Consider the following 20,854-nt stretch of genomic DNA (forward strand, 5'->3'; position numbering starts at 1 on the left):
CCCTTCCGCCCTTGCGTGGACGGCGGGCGAGGGCTGCCCTCCCTTCGCGCCTCCGCGGCACAAAAAAAACACTCTAGGGGTAGGACAGACCAAGACCACGTGGACAGTGGGGTGCTCCGATTCGGTTTTGGGTATTTTTCGAATTTCTAAACCTATATTCTAGCACGCAATGTTACTAATTTTATTAGAATATTATGTCTGACGCGTTATTTTGTTTAAAAGTGTCGATTTGTCACACAATGCAAACAGTACGAGCTCAAAGGTATTATAATAGCTTTAAATTCTTCTTCTAACCTCAAAACTTTAACCATGGATATCTCCATAACCATGGGGTTTTGAGGTATGACAGTGTTACCTTGTATAGATTCCCCTACACCCTCTACCCTCCACACCCAAAAACCCCATAATTCGTTTTTTTTTGTACGGAGCATGAGTGAGCGTGCTTTCTCGCACGCAAGGGCTGCACTTCCCGTAGCGCCGGAGCCAAGCGTTCCTCTAACTTTCGAAATTCTTCTTCTAACCTCAAAACTTTAACCATGGATATCTCCATAACCATGGGGTTCCGAGGTGTGACAGTGGTACCAGGGGTAGCGTTTCCCACCCTCTTCCCCCCCATCCCCTCACAGTCCCGAAATTCGGTTTTACCTAATCTAGATCTTAGCCAAACCTTGCAACAAGGTGTTAGAAAACTTATAAAATAAGGCTAGAAATTCTTAATCTAGACGTTTTTAAGTGTTGTGCTTAGCAAAACTTTTGGCGATTAGTTTTTATTTATACATATTATTTTTAAATGGGTTTTCAATTAAAGAAATTAGTATTTTTATAACCAAAACAAATAAAATTAAAAGACTTGACAACGCGTTAGCTTAGTGGTCATAATGATGTTTAATTTATATTATTTTGTGTGCTCGCAAACGAAAAAACCTGACTTTAATTCACATCGACAAGTTATATGTAAAACGTGGGTAGTTGAAAAAAAGACAGATAAATTCACATTATTACAGATAACTCAAAAAATACTTGTCATATGACGCTGAAATTTAAATGGGATCACACCGGATGGGATTAAGCTCTGATCCTTCTCCAGCATAGGGCAAAAGGCCTATACCCAGCAGTGGAATATTACAGGCTGAAAGCGTATATACATCAGGCGGTTACAATTTTTTATAAGTATTGATTACATTACCTAGTCTCCACGCCACTTGGCATTAAATAAATCATATGTGCTTTTTAACTCATTGATAAGCTGTAAACCCAAGTTATGGGATGGTTTCGTTGTTATAAATGTTATGATCGTTATTATATCTCCTTTCAGAAGCATACTTTCTGTTTAGTTATTCCATTACAAAACAAACACGCACTGTTATGCAGACTTCCGGTGTAAATGAGTCAACGTTACACATGGGATGTTATCACTTAGACGATAGTGATGTATTTATCGACAGCGTCTGACTTTTTAAACTTTCACGGTCACTGATGAGTTCGAAAAAAGCATTGCTTTTTTTAATTTTTAAGTCAGTAAGTAAGTAAATTATTTAATAATCTTAAATATGTTAATTAAAATTTATCATAATAAATTTATTGCAAAAAAAAAAATGAATATTGTATAATATAATTATGTTGACAAGCATTAATTCCGCCGATAAACTGTTACGAAATTTGGCGGATTATGAAATTGTACATTATTTGGTCCAATAAAGAATTTATTATTTGTTTATTTATTTAGTTTTGATACAACACTATGATTTATAATTAAAATGGGATGTTTACCATGTTGTTAGTTATCTATACAAATAAATAAAATTGGAGTGTCTGTTTGTAATATTAAAATAGCTACTATAGCGCTTTTTACTAAATGCATATGGATGTATACACGGTACATGTACCAAAATAACATTTGTTATGTTTTGTCAGTCTGTCTTTCTGTCTGTCTGATTGTTTCGGTTAATCTCTGAAACGGCTGGAGCGATTTTGACGGGACTATCACTGGCAAACAGCTGATGTAATAAGGAGTAACTTAGGCTACTTTTATTTTAGTTTTTTGTTATTATTTTATAACTGCGAACTGAACAATAATTATTTTGTTAGATTCCACGCGGGCGAAGTCGCGAGCAAAGCTAGTAAATAATATTAATCTTAAAAGAAAAATATATATCGGTCAGACAGTGTCGACAATTACTTAAAACACAGACAATTAAATTACCTAAAGAACAGACTACCGTTTGTATTTAAACATTTATTGGTATATATTTTTGCCATCGATTGTACCATGTGAAGACATTATTTCCACATTATTGTCATAGCTCCGGAACTAGATTCTATTGTGTTTTACAATGTTACTACGTTTGACGAACAAGACATAATGACTTTGGAAAGTAGACGCTTCAAAATGTCTTTAGAAACTTGCTTGTCACTTAGGTGACATTTTGAACTGAACTGAATAATGAGGATCGAATCGTATAATTTATTTTTGTGTTATCCACACATAAGCGAATTCTAAACATTTTTAATCATCATCATCATCATCATCATCATTACAGCCTACGCAGTCCACTGCTGGACATAGACCTCCACAAGTTTACGCCAAAAATAACGTGAACTCATGTGCTTTGCCCATAGTCACCACGCTGGACAGGCGGGTTGGTGATCGCGGGGCTGGCTTTGTCGCACCGAAGACGCTGATGCCCCTTGTCGGCCAGCAGCCAGCAAACATTTTTAATATCATATCAAAATCGACCAATCCAGCGGGGATCGAACCTGCATCTCCGACTCACCGTGACGTAACCAATCCTACTCCCGACCCACTCCAGGAGCTTCGGCTGCCTTACTCGCCACAGGGCTAAGTAGATCAATCTTACAAAATATCATAGACAAATTATACAAATCTTAAGCAGTGTTTTGTGCCTGTGGTGAGTGGGGTAGCCAGAGCTCCTGGGAAGGCTCAACGCTACGGTCTGGAACGTACTTATAATGCACCTGAAGCTACAGACGTCGTGAACTGCGGTAACATCTTACCGTCAGCCAGAACCGTATGCTTGTTTGCCATCTTTGAAGTTAAAAAAAAGTGGCCAGAGTGAGTGTTGCTCCTGTTGTGCATGCTCCTGCAACGCGCAGCGCTCCAAGCGTTGCGCGTTGCATTAGGTCGGAAGTTAGGATTCCTACGCTTACTTACACTATAGCGGTGTTAACAGTACAGACAAAAACCAGATCGGCCATAACGCCAATAAGATAAATCGAAGAAATGTCTAAAATCTAGATATAAACTGCAGTATTATGAAATGTGATCTCGATCTGCAGTAACACAACACCGGTGACCGCAAAACGACCGCACGGGTCAGTGAACCCTAGTCACTATTTCATTTATTATTCCTTCTGAGGAATTCTCACATACATATATAGCGATGATAAAAATAGTTTTTTTTTTTTGGGTACAGAACAGCAGAATATATTCTGATCGAAATCTGCAGCAGCTCGTCCGGGGAAGTACCGCAATCTTACAGAAGATCACAGCTAAATAATACCACTTTCAAGAAGTGTTTGTATTCGTGTGGTGAGTAAGATGACCAGTGCTCCTGGGGAGGGCATAGGGTCGGCAACGCGCTTGCGATGCTTTTGCTGTTGCAGGCGTCTATAGGCTACGGTAACTGCTTACTATCAGGTGGGGCCGTACGCTTGTTTGCCTAATTCGATTTTATTTTTGAAAAAAAAAAATTGTTTGTTTCAATTATCAAAACTAGATACCACCCTACTTTCTGAATCACATTTTTGTTTCGACAATTATATTATACACAGTTTAAATTAATTTGAACAAAGTTTCATTGTAATAACTCTATTGACCAAGAAACACTATAGTTTGTGTGTATATACATATATTAAGAAAACGCTTAGAGACTGTGTTATCGGTTGTGGATAACGCTATTTAACGGGCGACGGTATCGGTATATAACATTTTTGATATATTAACCTTTATTACCACCGAATTCCAATATACTTATCAGCTAGTTCTATTTGCAGCTATGAATCTAAAAGTTGCAGTTTATTATTTGATGATAAACGCGTCCTAATGGCCTATTCTACTACCTGCTGTTGAAGTCTATTCGTAACTTTTTTTTTTTTTTTATGTCACTAGGTCGGCAAACAAGCGTACGGCTCACCTGATGGTAAGCGACTACCGCAGCCTATAGACACTTGCAATACCAGAAGCATCGCAAGCGCGTTGCCGACCCAATCCCCAATCCCCCAGGAGCTCTGGTCACCTTACTCACCAACAGGAACACAATACTGCTTGAAAACAGTATTATTTAGCTGTGATCTTCTGTAAGGTCGAGGTACTACCCCAGTCGGGCTGCTCCATATTTTGAGCAGGAAATTCCTACTGTGCCCTACCTCAGTTAACTTATTTGCTGGATAAACTTTATCCACAATTAGTAAAACCGGCCCTTAATATTTCACATTATTTTCAAAGTAGGTATAGTTCTGTTAAAATTACAAATAATTTAAGATACAGTACACTGTGTAATATACAAGAATCATGAGTACATTTAACCTGCGTACATTTTTTTTTTAATTGGTTATTTATAATTTAAATTTACTTAAAAATAGGGAATAAAGCATAAGAGATTTTATATATAAAAAATGATTTTGGAATCTCACCAACCATACAAGCAGAAAATCAAAAATCAAAAACAAATTTACTCAAATATGTTTAAAAAGCGCCATCGAATGGTCATTTTTTAAATTAAATTCTTAATTATAGTTAAAAGTGACGTTACCGCCGATTCCAAATTGAGATTCTGCAGAGAAGAATAGGCAAGAAACTCCCCAGTTACTCTTTAAAAAAACTGTAATCTATATAAATAATAATTGTGTTTGCACGCAAACGAAAAAAACCGACTTCAATTACATCGACAAGTAATACAACGTAGATCGACGAAAAAATAGTCAAATAAATACGTATTACCAAAGATTACTCAAAAAGTAGTTATCAGATCTCGATAAAATTTAAATGTGACCACATGATAAACACCAGCTTTTGATTAAATTAAAAATTATCAAAATCGGTACACCCAGTAAAAAGTTATGCAAATTTTCGAGAGTTTCCCTCGATTTCTCTGGGATCCCATCATCAAATCCTGGTTTCCTTATCATGGTACAAAACTAGGCACATCTCCTTTTCAATAAAAAAGAATTATCAAAATCGGTACATCCAGTAAAAAGTTATGTGGTATAATACAACGTAGGTCGACGAAAAAAGCGTCAAGTAAAAACGCATTATTAGATATAACTCGAAAAGTAGTTGTTAGATCTCAAATAAATTTAAATGGGACCAATTGACACATACCACCTTTCGATTAAAAGAAAATTTGTCGAAATCGCTCTACCGAGTCAAAAGTTCTGATGTAACATACATAAAAAAAATACAGTCGAATTGAGAACCTCCTCCTTTTTTGGAAGTCGGTTAAAAATGCATGTTGCTAAGCGCATAACTCGAGAATGGCTCGACCAATTCGGCTATTTTTTTATACGTTCCTTAAGGCCCATGGAAGGTTTTGAATACTAAAAAAAAAATATAAAGTGTTTACTGCAAAACGTTACACTTACTTAATTTTTAGCATTAACTTTTTACAGAACGAAGTTTGTCCGGGAAGCTAGTTTAATATGAAATTGATAATGCTCATGAATGCAGAAATTGTCTTGAATAAGAAGATTTTGAAACCATTCAAGATTTCTATGCTCACGTTTAGATTATAACTTTACTACCATACTTGACTTTTTTGTGTATTTGCCAACAAATAAATAAATAATTTTGAATAAGATCATTATTTTACGGGACTTATAGTGTACTAACACTAAGTTGGTACACAATAAGTGCGTTTGCTTGCAACCGAAAGAAAAATGACTTCCATTGTTATCGACAAGTAATTAGAACATAGAACGTCGAAGAAAATAATAATCAATAAGGATAGCTCAAGAAGCCTCGTCAGATTAGTATTATGCTCCAATCCATGGAGAAAAAGACCTATGTCCAGCTGTGGGGTGTTACAAGCATCAATCGTATAGACAGTATTAAGTTTACCAACATGTATTTATAAATACGGCACAAAATAAAATCGCTTACAGCAAACTATTTGAAAGATATACGCATACCCGATGCCACATCCAACAATCTTAAACATCAGTTCTCCAAGTCGTAACAACCTAGGAACATAAAAGGAAGCGGTGAGAGCCACTTTCTACCGCTAAACGGTACTTGAAACAGTTTCCATGTTTATTTTTTTTTTACTTTCTAAATATATATGGATAGAGTATTATAACATATTTGTTAAGCTAATAAGATAATCACTAATATCAAAAGTTCGTACAAGGTTAAAAATATCTTTAGCCGAGTAGTCAGTCAGTCAGTCAGTCAGTTCAGCCTATTGCAGTCCACTGCTGGACATATGTCCAGAAAATAAAGAATTGTCTTCAGAAGTTCGCACCTAAAAAGGGCGTGAACCCATGTGTGTTACCCATAGTCACCACGCTGGGCAAGCGGGTTGGTGACCGCAGGGTTGGCTTTGTCGCACCGAAGACGCTGCTGTCCGTCATGTATATATATTATTCTTTTTATTTATGTATGTTCGGGGATAACTTCGTCGTTTATAAACCAATTTTGATAATTCTTTTTTTGTTGGAAACTAGATATTCCAAGTGTTGTATCATGATAAGGAAACTATGATCTGATGATGGAATCCAGAGAAATCGAGAGAAACCCTCGAAAATCGTAGTGACAACTAGTCCGTTTGTAATTTTTTTCGTCTAGTTATTAGTCTTCAATATTTTGCCCATACATTACAAAATTGAGTTATCATCTTCATGAGCAAACATAAGTATTAAACCCCGTGTAACATACATCTATACATATATATTCAGAACATTATTATAATATTTATGTAATAACAAAATTAGTTTTACATAATAGCAATACATAACAAAGTAAATATTTACAATTTAAAACATATTTATTCATACGCATAACGTCCGCGAGGAATTGGGGCTATAATGGATATTAGAAGTCATGTAAGCGCTTTCAAATCTTTTCTGTATACGAAACACGCTAGTTTTATGCAAAATTGTTGTGTATTCTCGTATTGTAAATAATTATGTGTTTGCTGTGTATTTGTTGTAATAATAATATTATTATATATAATTATTATATATATAATATTATTATATGTAATAATAATATTATTACAACAGATACACAGCACACATACACTTTATGTTTGTTTGTATGTCTTGGTTTTTATGCTGGAAGTGCAATAAATGTTAGCTGAAATAATTCTATACAAATAAATAAAATTGGAGTGTCTGTTTGTAATATTTGAATAACCGCTTTTTACTAAATTTATATGGATTATACACGGTACATTTACCAAAATAATATTTTTATCAATTTTTTTCTGTCTGTCGGTCTGTCTGTTTGTTCTGGCTAATCTCTTAAACGGCTGGACCGACTTTGACGGGACTTTCACTGGCAAATAGCTGGTGTAATAAGGAGTAACTTAGGCTACTTTTATTTTAGAATTTTATTTTATTTTATAACTCTGTGGACTGAACAATAACTAATTTGTTAAATGCAACGCAGACGTAGTCGCGGGCACATCTAGTCTATTAATAAATGTAAACACAATATATAAAATACATATTATATAAAGAGTCTTCCTCAATTAAAAATAATATTATAATGTAAATAAACTTTTTTAACTTTTAATTTATTTTCCGCCGATAATTTATGATTTTTAACATTGTTTCCTACTATAGACAATTGTTTAATTAATTTATTTAGACATTTACTATATTCTAAGTGTAATATAAAAATATTTGTAAAAAATTAAACAATTATACAAAACTAATGGTTTCCCAGTGGTCGAAATTCGACCACAATTAATTTAATTTACAAGTTTGGACACTCTAAACAAAAGAGTAGGTATATATAGGTACGCGTGTGTGTGTATACATGGTAGTGTGTGTAGTGCTTTTTATAATTTATATTATGTCTTATGCATAATTAAAGAAAAACATATACGAGCATTCTATACTCGTCTATATAAACTATAATTAACAGATTATACCCTTATTTAAATATAATGTTCTGAAATCTTGAGCATAGTTAGACACGTGATATTTGGTTATGACGGTCGCAATTACAAATAAATAAATATCTACGAGTACAACATACACACACGGGCCTATGTTCCTACGGTAAGCAACTTAATGCTTGTTACAGGTAACAGTCGGCTGATATGACTATATATTTTTTTTTGATAAATATACATAGAAATATTACATATATAAATACAAATATTACACCCAGTCAGGCGGGAATCGAACCCACAATGCACAGCCACAAAAAACCACGAAAGCAAGGTCACTACAAACTACGCCAACGAGCTAATCAAATTACAAATGGGGAAAAATAAACCATTCACGTTGTTTTTATTTATTTTAGTGTTACCTACATACACATTGGAGAATCCTAAACATTTTTAATAGGTATCATATCAAAAATCGACCGTTCCAGCGGGGATCGAACCTGCATCTCCGACTCACCGTGTCGGTGCTCTAGCCAATTAAGCTATGGTACGATGTATCCGTTATGTCGAAATTTTTGGTATGATAATTTTTCGTTTCGGAGCCTATAAGATTCCACAGCTGTGTAGTAGAAGAGTCAGAGCTTAACGCACCTTTCTCTACAACGGGTTGGCGGATAATTAAGCTATGCAAGTATCAGCCAGTGTATTCATTAAACGTCATAATAAGCCTCCTACATCAACTCGATGATTAACAATTAATCACAACGATACGAAAACCACATGACGCAAAACCCAGCAGGAATTGTATAAAATCGTTCACTAATTTCTTCCCTATCTTCGTCATACGGTCAAATATATATTAAAATCCAACTTATATTATATTATAGATGCGAAACTTACCAAAACTACTGAACTAATTATAATTAAAGTTGGTACGTAAATAGCTGGAGGTCTAGAATAACTCTTAGGCTTTTTATACCCTCATTAACACGAGATCGAAAATTGATTGCGGGTAAAATAATAATAATGATAATAAAAAAAACACTTATCGGATTCCAGTAGGATAAAATTTTGTGCATTGGATACAAAAACACAATCCAAACACAAACGCACAGATCATAACAAATATTGTATGACATATACACATATTCATATCATCATAGAAAGGAGGTTAAAATCGCACACGACCAAAAATCATGAAATTATATTTTCACTTTGAAAATATTTCTTGAAATGTTAGATCTGAACGCGTGAAGCTAAAACCAATAAAGTTTTTTTATTTCAATTTCATTTTAAAATGCAAATCCTGCCAAGAATAAGCAGCAAATAACAACTCTTATAAAACTACCCTCAATACATCACTAAGACAGTAAAAACTCAGTTATCCTCTACGAAAGCCAATTTCACTTAGATTTATAATATAGGGGAGAAGTGGCATGAAAGAGCCAGGTTTTGAAAGAGCCACTTCTATTATTTCGGTAGTTTAGGAACGGATTTGCTTGGTGATTTTATTTTTAAGTGGCTACACTGATTCCCCGTCACCTACAAACATTTGGTAGTTCACCGGTATCAACGGACGCCGGTGCATTGAGTTAAAGTTTTTGACACTAAAAAGTAAGTATTTTACTTCATTTAAGATGTTTTTTGATATTTTATTGTAAAAAAATATAGGTAAATGGATTGTAGACTGAGTTTGTGGATATATTTGGCTTTGCAGCTGCGTAACAACTGAGTCGCAAAAGTTTTGATATTGTTATTATTTTGAAGGTTATATTTTTTTTAAGAATAAGTTGTGAAAGAGCCGGGTGAATAGGCCATAAAAGAGCTGGCTCTTTCGTAATCGGCTCATTCATAACCCTGCATTTGAAATTTACAAAAATACCTGAAGCTCAAGAGAAGAGAAAGAGGATAATGCAAAGAAAACAAAGAATATTAAGAAACTGACTACAATACAGTCCATAAAAACCATTAATACAAAATCAACAATAAATCAAGAAAATTCCGTACTGCAAGGTGACTGATTTGTCTGACTCTATCGTATTGGCTGAAGTAAAAAAAAAAAGGTTGTTCGAGGAAAAACAAACTCCAAAACAAAGAGAAATAGTGATGATTGCGTACTTTGTCACAAAACATATGAAAACAGTGATGAAGATTGGTTTAAGTTAAAGTTTGTTCTGTTTGGGCTCATGAATCCTGTGGCATTAAGGGGAAATTTAACTTCTTTTGCAAGACATGCTTCTAATTTTAAGAAAATGACATTATATTCTAAAGTTCCAAAAAAGTCTGAATCTCAAAGTTAAGTAAATTCATAGTTAACACTTTAAAGCTCAAAGTGAGAAATATTTTTTTTGAAGATGTTAAAGATTTAACGATGTTGTTTTTGATAGAAGATATTAGTTTTTTGTTTGTTAAATTTTTGAGATTGTTATTAATGAAAAATAATCCGCCTCTAATATATTAAGATTATATATATTATAATAGTTATGACTAAATAATATTTTAAGATTAATGACTTAAAATGACTGATAGAATTATTATTTTTTTAAAGTCAATTAGTTTATAATGAAAAGAATTTGTTAGAATTGTCGTTTTTTTTTTTATAGGACAATAATTATTATTCTGCATAATTTTCACAATTACACTTTATAATACTGACTGGCTCATTCATAACTTTTGGTGGCTCTTTCAATACCGAATAGTTATGAAACAGCCAAAAGACACATTTTTTAAAAATGAATACAGCACTAATTTTTGTAATGTTTTTAAGGTTTTTTCGTATGAAATGACATACTTTATTAAATAAATAATAGTTTGACAAAAAAATATCGTTATTTTTTTCATTAAAAGTATATTTCTTTGCTCTGTTTAGTAAACTGGCTCTTTCATGCCACTTCTCCCCTACGTGTTACATGTATTATATGTACATATTAGCTGTGCCCGCGACTTCGTCCGCGTGGAATTCAATAAAATAATTATTGTTCAGTTTGTAGTTATAAAAAAAAAACTTAAATAAAAGTTACTCCTTATTACATCAACTATCTGCCAGTGAAAATCCCGTCAAAAGTGGTCCAGCCGTTTCAGAGATTAGCCTAACAAACAGATAGACAGACAGACAAACAGACAAAAATTATAAAAAATGTTATTTTGGTATATGCACCGTGTACCGAAAAATCAGCAACGAACCATAAAGTTAATCTTTTAAAACTACCCTCAATAAATCAGTAAAACTAAAAATAACTAAAACGTTGTCATGTAAATCATAGTCATTGTAATGTACATATATTGTCTCATAAACCAATTCGAGACTTAAATTCTACGAGAAGAATCAGCAAGAAACAGTTACTCTGTTATGTTACCCTCAAAACATCACTCGAAAAAGAAACAATCATATTTTCCAAATGAAATCCAATTCAATAGTCCATAACTTCATATTCCCATGATATTACGTTACCTCGTAACATTGTTTATTAATCCGCAGAGTTATTTCGAACACGTCACAGCCTACATAGATAGTCATCTATCGGCACAGTTTAAGAACAATGAGGTACGTGACCATCTCACACTATTGTTTACGATAATATAACTACTTATTTTATTCTGTTTTCTTCTTGAATTACCTATTTTCGTGCTCAGTTCCAGAGTATTCTCAAGTCTATTCGCGTTAAATTTTTTGTTTTCCAACAAAAGGTAAAGTTACTATGGCGTCGATATGACGATAAGTCACTATTTTCTTAATGCCAATATGCTATAGACATATTTTCTTGCACTGTAGCATTGTTCTTATGCGCGTATATTTGGACCACTTGGAATTATGTTACAAGTACCAATTATGTTTCTAATAACGCTAATTGTTTCAAAGATGACTGCTACTCTTACGCTTCAGCTTATAATATCCCACAGCTAGGCATAGGCCTCTTTCCCCGTGTAGGAGAAGGATCAGAGCTTAATGGACCACGCTGCTCCAATGCGGGTTCGCGGATATATTCTATTATTATAATTTAATTGTCTTCGTATAAGTTATTCAGTAGTCAAATATAAATTCTTGAGTAAATAGAGAATCTCAAAATTATATATTATATATACACAAACAACATGTATTATGCAAAAGCCCGTACAACTCGCAGTTTCCAAATTACCATATTCACCAACATGAACACAACGATGCTTGAAAGCAGTATTATTTAGCTGTGAAAATCTGTAAGGTCGAGGTAAAACCCCAGTTGGGCCGCTCCATATTTTGAGTAGGAAAGGGGACTGTCCACTTTGTATGGAGGTTTCGGCCCCGAGTGGATAGTCGCTGAGAATAATAATTATATATTAATTAAGTAGTACTAACAAGTAGGAATTAGAAAAATGATATATTTTTGTATCCAGGTGTTTCATTTTTTGTTTTTTTTTTTTTTTTTGAGGATAATACAAGAAGGTTTCTGAAATAAAAATCATCGTTTTTGTTATTTTTGTTTTACTAATCGGATTCGTACGTTAACAGAATGTTAACTAAAAACTAAGCAGGTGGATTTATAAAATCTTGAAACCTTTTCCAGCCTAAAAACCTTTTTTTTTTTCTTTGTTTTGTAAAATTGTCATGACATGGGCACAACCTACTGTCCGTCGACCAACCATGCAGTTACAATATTTTTTTATGGCTTCTCTGCCTGACCTTTATTGTTTACATATAAAATAAATACAAAATATATTTTCCTACTTATGTGCCTACTGTGTATTTTACGTCGCAGTAGTGATGAATTCTCAGTTGACGGAAAACCTTTCAGTAGGTTGCTAATAGCAACTTGCTATATTTCCTATATATAATAAAGTACTCTGTGTTGCTATATCACTATCACACTATGAAAGCAATATGGAAGTCAAATGAATGTATGTCGCAAAAGTCTGTAGTTTAGGTCTGCCATAATAAATAATATTTTCAATAAACAAATAAATCGATTAAATCGATAATCGAATTTAATATAATTAATTGCTTGCTTTTTATTTAGTCAATAACAATGTTTCTAAAATAGTTTTTTTTTTCACCAAAGTTAAATGTATTTTTACTAAATACACTTTTATAGATAACTTTATTTCTTTATTAATTCGATTTAACAATACTTTTAATCGATTTTAACAAATAATTGATTTAAAAATATTTTAAAAACGATTGTTCGTTAATAATTATTGTTTGTTTAAGACTGGCAACGTGGTATAATCAAATCACCAACCGAAAATAAAGTATATAATTAATGAATTAAAATACTTATTAAATAAACTTTTCATCAGTTTATATTGATACAACTGAAAATCACGAATAATTATGATTTAATATATGAAAATTTTTGGTATATTTGTTTTTTTTGTATGAATTCTGTTCACGCTGGGCCGTCGTTCAGTACGATCGATTCTCAAAAATTTTATTAGAATATTTTCACACCGTAAGTAGAATTTGTCTGGATTATGTGTGTTCTTGCAAATAAACGACGATTATTATTATTCTAAAACTTAACGATTTTACATTTGTTTACTGGACGTTTTCAAGTTCTAAAGACATCTAACATTGAACTAAAGCTGTATACTAATCTTGTGACATTGTGTTATTTTCAATAGTGCGGGCCGTGGCCTGAGATAAAAACAGTATAATTGATTGATTAAATTAATTAATTAACTCATACTGCCACTAGCTTCTGACCGTAAGTTCTCTTATCAATTTTTATTTTAAGAATTTTATGTAAATAAATTTGTAAACCTAGAAAAACTACAAAATAGTATTCAAAATTATATTGAACATTATTTGTTGACAAGTAAAAAAAAAACGACTAATTTACATTGACAAGTAGATATAGTACGATACACATTTTTAAGGATATCTCAAAAACTTTTGTAGTCTTTATACACATAATAACATTATACATATTTACATTCACAACTTAAGAACTAAATATTTACAGCTAGTTATGGTACAAATCAATCGCGTGGAATGGTGCCAAGAAGTCCACGTGGAATGGCAGTTAATTCCCCGTTGAATCGCTATGCCGATTTTATGGCCAAGAAATGCACCAGCCCTATTGTTACTAGTGGAGGCAAAAAAAAGGAATTGCTCAAATTTGACACCACAATAAGCACTAATCTTTGAATAAAAAAAAAGAAAGATCGAAATCGGTACACCCATTAAAAAATATGAGGTAACAGATACTAAGCATACAGTCGAATTGGGAAACTCCTCCTTTATTTAAAGTTGGTTCAAAAAAAGACTGTTTATCTAATTTCGTGCAAATGCTACACAAATCACTGATCAAATAAGCAGGAATTCTAGCCTACTATCAACGTGAATAGCTTTGAAAATTCCAAAAGCAAAAATCGGAAAACCAAAAATTAAATTTTGACTTTGGTCACAAGAAAGATATCTTCAATATAATTATGATAATAATCGTTTTCTGTTACATCTTACAGTCATCATCATCATCATCATCATCATTACAGCCTATACAGTACATCGCTGGACATAGGCCTCCACAAGTTTACGCCAAAAATGGCGTGACTCATGTGTTTTGCCCATAGTCACCACGCTGGGCAAGCGGGTTGGTGACCGCAGGGCTGGCTTTGTCGCACCGAAGACGCTGCTTCGCCCGACGCCCGTCTTCGGCCTTTGTATTTCAAAGCCATCAGTTGGATGGTTATCCCGCAGTGGATCATTGTCCAGCAGTGGACTGCGAAGACGCTGCTGCCCCTCTTCGGCCTTTCTCTACATCACACATCTTACAGGCTGAATCGTATTGGTTATAAATAAAGAAGAATAGAGTTAATTCGAATTTTACACGCGTATCTCGACATTATTACTTTTCTCCTTCTTTAAAAAGCAAAATCATTTCTAAAAATTTTAGATCTCTCGATCCCAATAATAATTTAAAAAAACATACGAACAGACTCTTAGACCTTGTTATTTTAATACAGATTATGATAACAATATTATTAGTACCAAGCGTTACGTCTTGAATGATTTATATTCATTTTATCGCGAAAAAATAAGGTTCAAGTTAAAAGTCTTAAAATTGTAATGTACACTTTAACCTCGTCCTAATATTTTTTTATTCTAAACTTTATAATTTTAAGGACTTTTATCTTTATATGGATATGTCAGCTTTATCATATACTAATGTACCTATATAAATAATTACATTAATTGGTGGATTACAACATAAATAGATTTTTGAATAACGTAATATCTGGCGTCATATACTGACGTCGGTCACTTGTATATCGTTACTAGCTGTACCCTGCGCGCGTTGCTACGCTTTATTTATTTATTTATTTTGGTTGTACCAACTCAGAAACCTTTGTGGGCTCTTGCACAACACTTTGCTGAAGATCACGACATGATCAAATGCATAGTTTACGATTCTATAAAGGAAATACAGACAAACATTCATTTTATGTGTATAGATTTGTGTTTATTTTTTTAAAGGATCAATTTTACCAGTCACTAAGAAAGTTTCAGAGTTATCGGACATATGGCTGCCTCGAAATGACTGATTCAGATTTTTTTTATATAACTAGGTCGACAAACAAGCGTACGGCTCACTTGATAGTAAGCGATTACCGTAGCCTTTAGCCGCCTGCGACACCAGAAGTATCGAAACCGCGTTGTCAATTCTACCCCCTTCCCAGGAGTTCTAATCACCTTACTCACCACAGGAACACAAAACTGCTTGAAAGCAGTATTATTTTTATATAATCTTCTGTAAGCTCAAAGTACTTCCTCAGCCGGGTTGCTCCAGATTTTGAGCAGGATATTTCTTGTTGTGCACTACCTCAGATATCATTATTTTCCGTCATCAAACTCTGCTTTACCTATTTTTCTATTCACAGCCTTCGAAACGTCAAAAGTTGTCGTTTATCAGTCGATTTCACTACGACGCAACAGACCCAAGGCCTGATTTTATCCCCTACTGAGATGATAGCTTTTACTGAGTTAGGGTGAGATAATATCTTGCTTAAAATTGGAAGCAGTCCGACTGAAGAAGTACATCAACCAAGGCTCAATAATATTGCTATCAAGTAGTATTGTGTTTATGTCGTAAGGTAGCCAGAGCTATTGGGGAAGGGTCGAGCAAGAATCGGCAAAGCACAAATAGTGCTGCTGGCATTGCAAGCGTCCAAAGTCCACAGTATCCGCTTATTTAGTATATATCCGTTTATAGTCTTTTTTTTAATCTGCCAATCTGCATTGGAGCAGCGTGGCAGATTAAGCTCTGATCCTTCTTCTACATAGGGAAAAACATAGGGATGTTACAGACTGAATCAAACAATCAGTCAAGTCTTCAATACATTTTGCAATCATTACAAATTTAGTTGTTTCAATTATTGCAACGGGATATTGCAGGCTAAAGCGTAGCACGTACCGTATAGTCGTTTGGACACTTACGTGGAAGATAAATTTAATTAGCAGTTGGAAAAATTGGATCCAAATTCTGTCTCAATTTTCGTACTGGTTTTTCCATTTAAAAATGGGATAACCCGAAAGACCTCTAAGACATTTGTGTTAAGCGTTATTTCCGTGACATCTTATAACATTTTTTTAATAAGTGATATAATATAATTTAAACTTATAACAATGGAGAGGAAAATCCTTTAATAAAATGTAAAAACCAATAATTTAAAAAACCTGATTTAGATTCCACAAATGATGTTTTTAATAAAAATAATCTTTATATATTTAATAATCATACAAACAGTTTTTTTTTCACAGGTGAACTTTAGTTTTAGATACCTGAGGAAGATCTAATATAATATTGAAATGTCGCATGAATTTACCATTGGTATTTTGATTGGCACCTTATGTCCATTTTCCTGAGAACTCCAATAGTGTAATAACGAATGGACGCAATGACAAATAATAAAAACAATATTTAAGCGTCTCTAGGTAAATAGAGGAAGCATTTTCGAAAAAAAAAATTTTTTTAAGAAATTACTTATTTTGCCGTTGGCGCAGTCGTCCTGCTTTCTGCTCCAAGGGTTCGATTCGTAACCTGATACTACGTTTAAGATCAATTTATTTATGTATGTATTTTTAGATTGTAAATTACAATACAATATACATCTGTTGCCTATAGCAAAGGCATCTAATTGCCTAATGAATAGACGACCGTGTGTGTATGTCAAAATATCAATGTATTATTATATGTAACAAACGAAGACAAAACACATTAACATCACGGATTCAAATTCAAAACATTGAATAATCTGATATTTTGGCCTTATGAGTCTCCCCACCGTATCTCAATTTACATTGGTAAACAAACGTTAATCATTGTACAGAAATTATTGGCCGACCTTCAATGGAAGATTAGTGGAAGGGTAGGCTTCTCTATTAGGGCTGTGCAAGACCTTATGCATTCGGAAATACTTCTTTTTCGTCCAAAAGGCCATATCATGAAAACATTCGTTTTAGAATTGCGTTTTTCAACTTTGGGAGTGTGACGGAATAAGGTGTGAAGTCCCTCACCAACCGTAGAAAAGGGAGGATCCTCCGACCACACGGATGTTGTGTCTGGTGTGCTACCCCTACGGTTGTTATCGGGTTCTTGTATATATACTCAATCGCTCTGATAACTTTGATATCGCGATGTAAGATACGTCAGTTTTCTCTAGTTTGTATGTTGCGAGATAGATGCCGCCACACATACATACATACATATAATCACGCCTCTTTCCCGTAGGGGTAGGCAGGAGACCATTTCTTTCCACTTGCTACGATCCTTACATACTTCTTTCGCTTCGTCCACTTTCATTATTCCCTTCATACATGCTCTTCGGTTTAGGGTACTCTTGACCTGGCCTTTTTTCAAGGCGTCCCTTATTTGGTCTCGGAACGTCCGCCTAGGTCTACCCCTTCCAACCGTTCCATCCACACTCGCCTTATACACTTTTTTCGTCAATCGTTCTTAACTCATTCTCTCGACATGACAAGCCGCCATTGTTATTTTTTTTTCTTTTTACGAATGCTTAGATATTTGATATAGCATATAAAAAGAGACAAAGGTGATTGAATATAACGTATTATACTTGAATACAGTGATACAAATATATCACTTTCAAGGTCAAAAAGTCTAACAAAATCAACACGTGTAAAGCGGAAGTTTTGATTTGCTTTTTAAAGCAAATGGAAAATGTGTTATCTAAAAATATATTATGCTTAATATTTTGTTCTTTGTCATTTTTTCATTCAAGGACTGGACTTAATCACTACGTAGTATAAAACGAAATCGCTTCCGGTGGCCTGTATGCTTAGATCTTTAAAAGTACGTAACGGATTTTGATGCGGTTTTCTTTAGTAAATAGAGTGATTCTAGAGGAAGGTTTATATGTATAATACATGCATAATATAGAGAAACTGATAGTTTTAGAGGTTTCTAATGTCATGTCGTAAATAAACACATTTTTTTACCCATATAATATATTATATTTATTTTGTTTTATATTTTATATTTAGTATTAGCATGGTACCCGTGCGAAGCCGGGGCGAGTCACTGGTAAGAATTAAAATATAGGGTTGCTATATATACTCTACACCTACATATATATAGAAATTAATAACCGAAATGTGTAATAGCACCATTTTTTAAGTTTTTCACTGCTGGGAGATAGTTTGTACGAGAAAATTTAATATAAAATCGGGTAATTTACGTAAGTCCAACGGATCAGCTAGTACGCCGGATAAGCTTTTAAGTATTTAGGAAACTTCCTGACATGAGACATGACAATCACTATTTTGTTTTTATATATTGCCTGTAACTGAACAAGTAGCATTTGATTGATATGACACACAATAGCGATCTATCGGTCAACTGGTATCAGTGAATGATAGGAGGTACTGTGTGTCATCCATGTTTGTGATCAATTCGATTAAAAGACTCCTGTTTTCTGTTATATTCGTCATATTAATAAATAAATAAAAAATGTGTGTCAGCAGCGACATGCGACTAGAGGTAACTGTTTAAGAATTTCCTGGTTATCCATAATATTTAAAAATATACATATTTATCTCAGTAGGGCACAGCAGGAAATTTCCTGCTCAAAATATGGAGCAACCCGACTGGGGTAGTAAATCGACCTCACAGAAGATCATCACTCATCATTTCAGCTTATTACAGTCCACTGCTGGACAAAGGCATCCACAAGTTCGCGCCAAAAATGGAGTGAACTTATGTGTTTTGTCCATAGTCACCACGCTGGGCAGACGGTTTGGTGACAGCATTGCTGGCTTTGTCACACCGAAGACGCTGCTGCCCGTCTTCGACCTGTGTATGTCAAAGCCAGCAGTTGGATGGTTATCCCGCCATCCGTCGGCTTTATAAGTTGCAAGGTGATAGTGGAATGGTGTTATCCCTTAGTCGCCTCTTACGACACCCACGGGAATTCCTTAAATTACATTTATCAAATTCACTTGATGAAGACCACAGCCAAATAATACTGCTCAATAATTAGTGTTATGTTCCCGTGACTATATTCTTCATTACCGTAACCACACAGCGTAGCTTTAGCAATAGGCCTACCCAGTGTCTTATATATACGAAACGTAACTGGTTATGAGAAAAAGAGAGAAAGAAAATGTGTGCTCGCACCTCTCTCTTGCTCTGTTCGCCTCGCCCGATCACACTTCGAAACACTCTCGTCACACATTCACCAGCTTACTACCCAAGCCAAGCGTTCGTAAAGAAGTTTTACTTCAAAAATACAGTCGATTGAGAGATCTCCTTTTTTTATAATCGGTTAAAATGGAACACGGAATAACAAAAAATATTTTCTAGGAAGTGATAACAAATTACGTATTAAAATAATTTTAAACAGCATTTAACCTAGATTGCGCAAAAATCGGTAATTCGTTGTTACACGGACGATAAGCGTCAATGATGAGTCATTTTACTGTGTAGGAAATCGATTTATTATAAACAATTGATAAGCTTTATTTATATAACAGGTTTATATAACAATACTAGAAGAAAATACATGATCGGTGTTGGTTCACTTGACGTACAATTTTGATGTTTTGTCAGATTTGTGTTAGAATTTCCGGTAAAGAAGTACCAGGTAATGCAATCAAGATAGCTTTAGATTACGTAAATATTAAAATATTTACTTAATGCAAGCAAAATTTAGAGCAACCTGTGTTCCTGTGGTGAACAAGGCCGGAGCAGAGGATCGGCAACGCGTTTGTGATGCTTCAGATGTTGCAGGCGTCTATAAGCTACGAGAACCGCTTACCATACCAGGACCAACGACTGGAGCTCCCTTTTAAGCATGTTAATGCCTATTCCTGGAGACTCCACTTTTACATTGACATAACAAAATAATAAAATAACATATATACTAACATATAATATACCTTATATATAAAATTCTCGGGTCACATTTTTATGAAATTTTGTGTGCATATCGGGTAGGTCTGAGAATCGGCCAACATCTATTTTTCATACAACTAAGTAATAGGGGGGTGGGGGGGTTAAAAGGGTTAGTAACATATATGGCAAAACAACATTTTCGGAGTCAGCTAGTATTACTATAGATATACTAGTACTTAAACTGTTTGTGAAATAATATATTTATTCAACATCAAAGCATTTCTATTTTCCCGCCTAACAGACTGATGACCTTATCTAGTTTTATCAAACAATTAGAACTTAGGTCGCTAGGTCCTACTGCGTCATTTATTTGTTTGTTCCTAACTAGTACAGAAACTATAATTATACTTAAAACTTCAAGTTTACCAACTTTATAAAATAATTAGATCT

General features: G+C 34.0%; 1 protein-coding gene across 1 annotated transcript in view; it reads right to left on the reverse strand.

The window, feature by feature from the left end:
- Positions 1-20,854, reverse strand: part of LOC123668091 — a 75,394-nt gene that overhangs the window by 33,977 nt on the left and 20,563 nt on the right. The window lies entirely within an intron of this gene.

The sequence above is a fragment of the Melitaea cinxia genome, chromosome 30, assembly GCF_905220565.1.
Source record: "Melitaea cinxia chromosome 30, ilMelCinx1.1, whole genome shotgun sequence".
In the NCBI taxonomy this organism is placed as follows: Eukaryota; Metazoa; Arthropoda; class Insecta; order Lepidoptera; family Nymphalidae; genus Melitaea; species Melitaea cinxia.